The 6,694-nt window shown below is 43.4% G+C and overlaps 1 protein-coding gene across 1 annotated transcript in view; it reads right to left on the bottom strand.

Annotated features, from left to right (window-relative positions):
• The window catches only part of PLIN2 (perilipin 2), a gene marked incomplete at its 5' end in the record, with an annotated part of 19,806 nt that overhangs the window by 602 nt on the left and 12,510 nt on the right, over window positions 1–6,694 (bottom strand).

Raw genomic sequence — 6,694 nt, 5'->3', positions numbered from 1 at the left:
CCTGCCACAATCCCCGGCTATTTTTTGGTTTCAGCCGTCATTGTTATTTGGCGGGCCTGGGCTGAATTCAAACCCGCCACCTTAGGTGTATGTGGCTGGCGCCTTAGCCACTTGAGCCACAGGCACTGAGCTGCCTTATTCTTTCAATTCACTCTACTATGACAGCGCTAAGGAAAACTTTTTATTTATTTTTTATTTATTTATTTATTTATTTTTAAGAGACAGATTCTCACTTTGTTGCCCTCAGTAAAGTACAATGGCATCACAGCTCACAGCAACCTCCAGCTCTAGGGCTTAGACAATTCTCTTGCCTCAGCCTCCTGAGTAGCCAGGACTACAAGCACCCACCACAACACCCAGCTATTTTTGTTGCAGTTTGGCTGGGGCCAGGTTCGAACCTGCCACACTCAGTATATGGGGCCAGCGCCCTACCCACTGAGCCACAGGTGCCACCCAGGAAAACTCTTTAAAAGGCAACTATGTTACCTGGGCACCTGTAGCTGGGCAGCTAGGGTGCCAGCCACATACGCCCAGGCTTGTGGGTTAAAACCCAGCCTGGGCCTGTCAAATAACAATAACAACTACAACAGAAAAATAGCTGGCGTTGTGGTGGGTGCCTGTAGTCCCAGCTACTTGGGAGGCTGAGGCAAAAGAATCACTTAAGCCCAAGAGTTTGAAGTTGCTATGAGCTGTGACACCACAGCACTCTACCAAGGACAACATAGTAAGACTCTGTTTCAAAAAAAAAAAAAACAAACTAAGTAATGATGGACTCTGTTAAATGAAAGATACTTTGAAAATAAAAGATATAAGTATTTCTAGTTATACAACTATCTATCTAGTACTCTCAAGAGCAATAACATTCTACTTTTATAGAAGTCTGGACTACAGTAATATTTGGGAAACGTCTAAGAACTAAGGAAACAAAAGGTCTTTTAATAATTAGAATAACTGGGTGGTGCCTGTGGCTCAGTGGGTAGGGTGCTGGCCCCATATATCAAGGGTAGCAGGTTCAAACCCAGCCCCCACCAAAACTGCAACAAAAAAATAGCTGGGCATTGTGGTGGGCGCCTGTGGTCCTAGCTACTCGGGAGGCTGAGACGAGAGAATCACCTAAGTCCGAGAGCTGGAGGTTGCTGTGAGCTGTGATGCCACAGCACTCTACCAAGGGCAACAAAGTGAGACTCTGTCTCTAAAATAATTATAATAATAATAATTAGAATAACTGGCTTGGTACAGTGGCCCACACATGTAGCCTGTAATCCTAGCATTCTGGCGGGGGACAATCTTAAGCAATCGACCAGCCTTGCCTTCCAGAGTGCTGGGATTATAGGCATGAGCCACTGTGCCCAGCTTCATATTGCAAATTTATAAAACAAGTCACTTGTCATTGACATGAACAAGTGTAGATAAGAGCCACTGACGCAGGAATATGAGTCTGTTGCTAAGAATGCTCATCAAGGAAGGAGGCCGAAAGCAGAATCAGATGCTTACTATGAAAATAGTGAGGTAACCCTGAACCCTCCCTACAAGGACAGGAAGCCAGAAATACATTCTTTTCAAGAAAACCATGTATGGGGCAGAGCCTGTGGCTCAAAGGGGTAGGGTGGCCCCATATGCCAGAGGTGGTGGGTTCAAAAACTGCAAAACAGAAAAAAAGAAAACCAAGTGACCATGGTAGGGTCCCAGAGATACAGCATACAGTTTGCAGATTTTTGACTTTGAAACCACATGGAGCACCTTTCATATCATAGACTATTTTTTTTTTTTGAGACGGAGCCTCAAGCTATCCCCCTGGGTAGAGTGCCATGGCATCACGCTCACAGCAACCTCCAACTCCTGGGCTCAAGCGAGTCTCCTGCCTCAGCCTCCCAAGTAGCTGGGACTACAGGCGCCCGCCACAATGCCTGGTCATTTTTTGGTTGCAGCCATCATTGTTGTTTGGTGGGCCCGGGCTGGGGATTTGAACCCGCCACCTTAGGTGTATGTGGCTGGCACCTTAGCCGCTTGAGCCACAGGCGCCGAGCCCATATCATAGACTTTAAAAACTCACATATTTATTATGACAAATGCTCCAGAAGGTAGCATCAAACATCTTGAGGATAAGTACCTTTTTCCAATTTGCATAAAGGCAGCTTGGCCAGTGATGGCCTAGGCTCTGGGTAGGTGGGGCTGCTACAGGAATAGAAACACCATCTGTGGGGATGTAACTTACTGGTAAAAATCAGTGTGCATACAGTGCTGGTAAATGCAACACTGGATCAGAAAATTTGATTTATTTTGAAATAGAGTATAGCGATTGAAGAACTAATGAATTGAGAAGAAAAACATAAACTTTAGCTTTTGAATAAAACAATTATACAGGGCTATAAAAGAATCATGCAAGAGGCAGTATTTATAACACCAAATACTTAAGACTAACTTTGTTGAGGATTTGAGTTTGGGGTTTTTTGAAGAATCAGGATCGTACTCTGTCTCCCATACTAGAGTACAGTGGTGCCATCATAGATCACTGCAGTTTCAAACTCCTGAGCTTGAGGGATCCACCTACCTTAGCTTCCCCAGTAGCTAGGACTTACACAAGTGCACCACTATGCCTGGCTAAGAAGGTTTGATTTGAACACAAACTTATCACCATCCATAATAGGTGACTTATGCAGCTTGATTGTGTGCTTACACGTTAGAGGGCCAAGGGTGTCTCTTAGTCATGTTTTACTCTTTTTTTTTTTTTTTTTTTTGAGACATTGTTTCAGTCTGCACCCCAGGCTGGAGTATAGTGACATGATCATAGCTCATCACAACCCTGAACTCCTGGGCTCAAGCAATCCTCCAACCTCAGCCTCCCAAATAGCTAGGGTCATAGGCATGTACCACCACACCTGGCTCATTTTTAAGAATTTTTTTGTTGAGAAGATAGTTTTGCTCTGTTGCCCATACTGGTCTCACACTTCTTGCCTCAAAGGATCTTCCTGCCTCTTGCCTCAGCCTCCTGAGTAGCTGGGACTACAGCCTGGCCTCGTAAAATGTTTTTTGAAAAAGTCAGGGGCCAGTCCCAGCTACTTGGGAGGCTGAGGCAAGAGAATCACTTGAGCCCCAGAGTTGGAGGTTGCTGTGAGCTGTGATGTCATGGCCCTCTATTGAGAATGACAAAATGGGACTCTGTCTCAAAAAAAAAAAAAAAAAAAAAAGTCAGGGGCCAAGTGTGGTGGTTCATGATTGTAATCCTAGCACTCTGGAAGGCTGAGGCAGGAGGATGACTTAAGCTTAGGAGTTCAAGACCAGTCTGAGCAAAAGTGAGACCCAATCTCTAGTAAAAACAGAAAAATTAACCAGGTATTATTGTAGGCGCCTGTAGCCCCATCAACTCGGGAGGCTTGAGGCCAGAAGTTTGAGGTTACAGTGAGCTATGATGACCCCACTGTATTCTGCCAGGGCAACAGGGCAATAATCCGTCTCAAAAAAAAAAAAGATAACAGTAAGTATTGATGAAGATATAGAGAAATTAGCACCCTCCCTCAACACTAGTAGTGGGAATGTGAAATGGTGCAACCACTTTGAAAAAATATCTGGCAGTTCCTCAAACAATTATACATAGAGTTGCTGGGCAGCACCCATAGCTCACTGCATAGGGCGCCAGCCACATATACCAAGGCTGGCAGGTTCAAAACCTGCCCAGACCAGCTAAAATAATGACAACTGCAACAACAAAAAAATCGCTTTTCGGCCTTTTGGCTAAGATCAAGTGCAACAACAAAAAAAATAGACAGGCACTGTGGCAAACGCCTGTAGTCCCAGCTACTTGGGAGGCTGAGTCAAGAGAATCTCTTAAGCCCAAGAGTTTCAGGTTGCTGTGAGCTGTGACGCTAGAGCACTCTACCCAGGGCGACAGCTTAAGACTCTGTCTCAAAAATAAATAAATACATAAAAATTAAAACAACAACAATAACACAGTTGACATATGACCTGACAATTCCACTCCTAAGTGCATACTTAGGAGTGGAATTAAAGAGAAATTAAAACATAATTTAAATGGTAGCTCTCTTAATGATATTTAAATCTCCATCCCTGATAGTTACACAAAAGCTCATATACTCTATTAATTACTCAAAAGCTCATATACTCTATTAATTACTTCTGTAAATGTCAATTAACAGCACACACTACCTCCACTTTCTTATTTCTTTTATTTTTCTTTTGAGATGGTCTTACTCTGTCTCCTTGGGTGGAATGCTGTGGCTTCATCATAGATCACAGCAACCTCAAACTCTCGGTCTCAAGAGATCCTCTTGCTCAGGCTCCAGAGTACCTTGGGACTACAGGTGCCCGCCACAGCACCCCACTAGTTTTTTTATTTTTGTAGAGATGGGGGTCTCACTCTTGCTCAGGCTGGTCTCAAACTCTTGAGTTCAACAAACCCCCTGCTTCAGCCTTCCAGAATGCTAGGATTATAGGCAGGAGCTGCCATGTCCAGTTACAACCTCCACTTTCTTTCTTTTTTTTTTTTTAAGACTAGTCAATGCAATAGTGAGAAGAGAGGAAAGCCACTTTTTTAAGTTCTAGAAGGTTCTAGAAGACATTAGAACTTTTATTTTCCCCTCACAGTAAATGTCACCTAAATCAGCCTTCTCTATTGCTTTGGTCAATAAAACTTAAAACCTAAATTGTTGCCTTGCCACCTCTCTACTGCCTCTTATGTTGAAATGTCATATTTACAATAATGACAGAGTAAGAAAATAGTAGCCTCGAGCCACTGAGGGAAGAACAAACAGCATTCTAAACAGGATACTACTTGAATATTCATTGACAATCTTCCAGTAAGACTATGAAAGTCTCTTGAGGACAGTTTCTGGTCTTTACACATCATGCCTTACAGTATTAGGAGTTCAAATATTGAATTATCTTGTTAACATGGCTGTATAACACAACTACCTGCATATCCACATTGTCTCTTCCCAATGAATATACCAAGTAGATTTTCTGTGTTAGCCGAAATTGTAGGTATTATGACGTGGCTCTGAGGTCATTTATATTGTTCTCTAAAATAGCACTTTCATGAACTCAATACCAAGCTAAAACACCTAGCAGGCATATTCTATATCATGACTATGCTCCCTTGTGAGATTCAAAGCCTTTCGTTACATATCACATTTCTCTCTAATCTGTAGGCCCAGTTTAAGCAACATGAGAGAAGAATCCAGCCAACTCTCTCTGTGTCCCCCTCCCCCAAATATTTTCCTTTCACACTGCCTTCTTCCTATCATTTCACTTGGTCATCTTACTGACAATCTTAACAACTGAAGATGGATTGTGCTAATCAGCAGTCTCACCAGCCCAAGTCACCAGGACTTAGGCTGTCTGCCTCTGACCACCTCACCACCAAATGAGAGTGTGATTTTCCAATTTAGCCTTTTCTTTTGGAGCACTAGGCCCTTGCCCTTCAGCTCAGCCCCAGCTGGGTGGTGAATTCGAAGACCTTAATCTTCATCAGCCCTAAAAATATGACCTGGGCTTATCCCTCTGAGGGTCCAAATGGCACCTTTTTTTTTTTTTTTGCACTTATAAAGAAGTTCAGTGAGGGAGTTTAGTGGCATCAGATTCTCACAAGGTAAGCATAAAACATCTATCTTTGGCTTGAGATGACTTCAAGCCCTGAATAGAGTTCTTATTCTACTCCTCTCTGTCCAATCCTATCACCTTTCCAGTTTCTTCATCTCTCAGATGAAGTAGGCTACTATACCTTAGCCTGGAACTCAGATAGTCAGCAATGAAATCCTTTAGCACCTTTTCCTCACCTATGGCTACTACGAAATATTAGGGGATACCAAACAGATTGCAAGATACCTGTTGGGAAGGTGGACACCTACAGCATGAAGGTGTTACACTTTGAGATGCAATAAATACTTTGGCTTATGGGGCAGGAACATCTAACAAGACAATCATGTATACAGGCCTCAGAGCCTGTTCACTCCTGGACCTGGATCAGGACTGAAGTCCAGTTGACTTGGGAAGGTCCAGCTGGCAAGAGGGTCTCCCTTCCACCTCTCCAAATCTTAGACATCATTTAGACCAAATTTCTTAAAAAATTTGTCACAAATAAATATCTGTCCTATTCCTTCCACTCCCCTTCCTTCATGAGTTATGTGATACTCCAAAAGGGGTACCGTGGGTAAATTTTATATTTTCCCTTTTCACTTCATTAATTCATTCTTTTTTTCCTTTTAAGAGATGGGGTCTCATTATGTTGCCCAGGCTGGAGTACGAGTCCTGTAGCTATACTATACACAGATCTGATCACAGTGAACTGCAGCCTCGAGAAAGCCTCCCCCCTCAGCATTCCCAGTAGCTGGGACTGGCCCATACCACCACACCTGGCTTCATTAGTTCTTTAATACCTTTATTGCCTCTCATACCTGAACTGCCCAATTAAAGATACTACATGTCACTGTCACAGAGATGTCCTTACTCCTCTAGTGCAAATGAGAAAAACACATGTCCTCCTCAAGTCACTTTCATCTGTTAAAGCAACACTAATTTTACCATACAGATGAGAAAACTAAGGCTCGGCTCGGCGCCTGTGGCTCAAGTGGCTAAGGCACCAGCCACATACACCCAAGGTGGCAGGTTCGAATCCAGCCCGGGCCCACCAAACAACAATGACGGCTGCAACCAAAAAACAGCCGGGCGTTGTGGCAGG

This window comes from Otolemur garnettii, unplaced genomic scaffold (assembly GCF_000181295.1).
Source record: "Otolemur garnettii isolate 467f Iridium unplaced genomic scaffold, OtoGar3 scaffold00006, whole genome shotgun sequence".
Classification (NCBI taxonomy): domain Eukaryota; kingdom Metazoa; phylum Chordata; class Mammalia; order Primates; family Galagidae; genus Otolemur; species Otolemur garnettii.
Note: the sequence above shows the minus strand (reverse complement) of the source record. Positions and strands in the feature narration are given on the sequence as shown.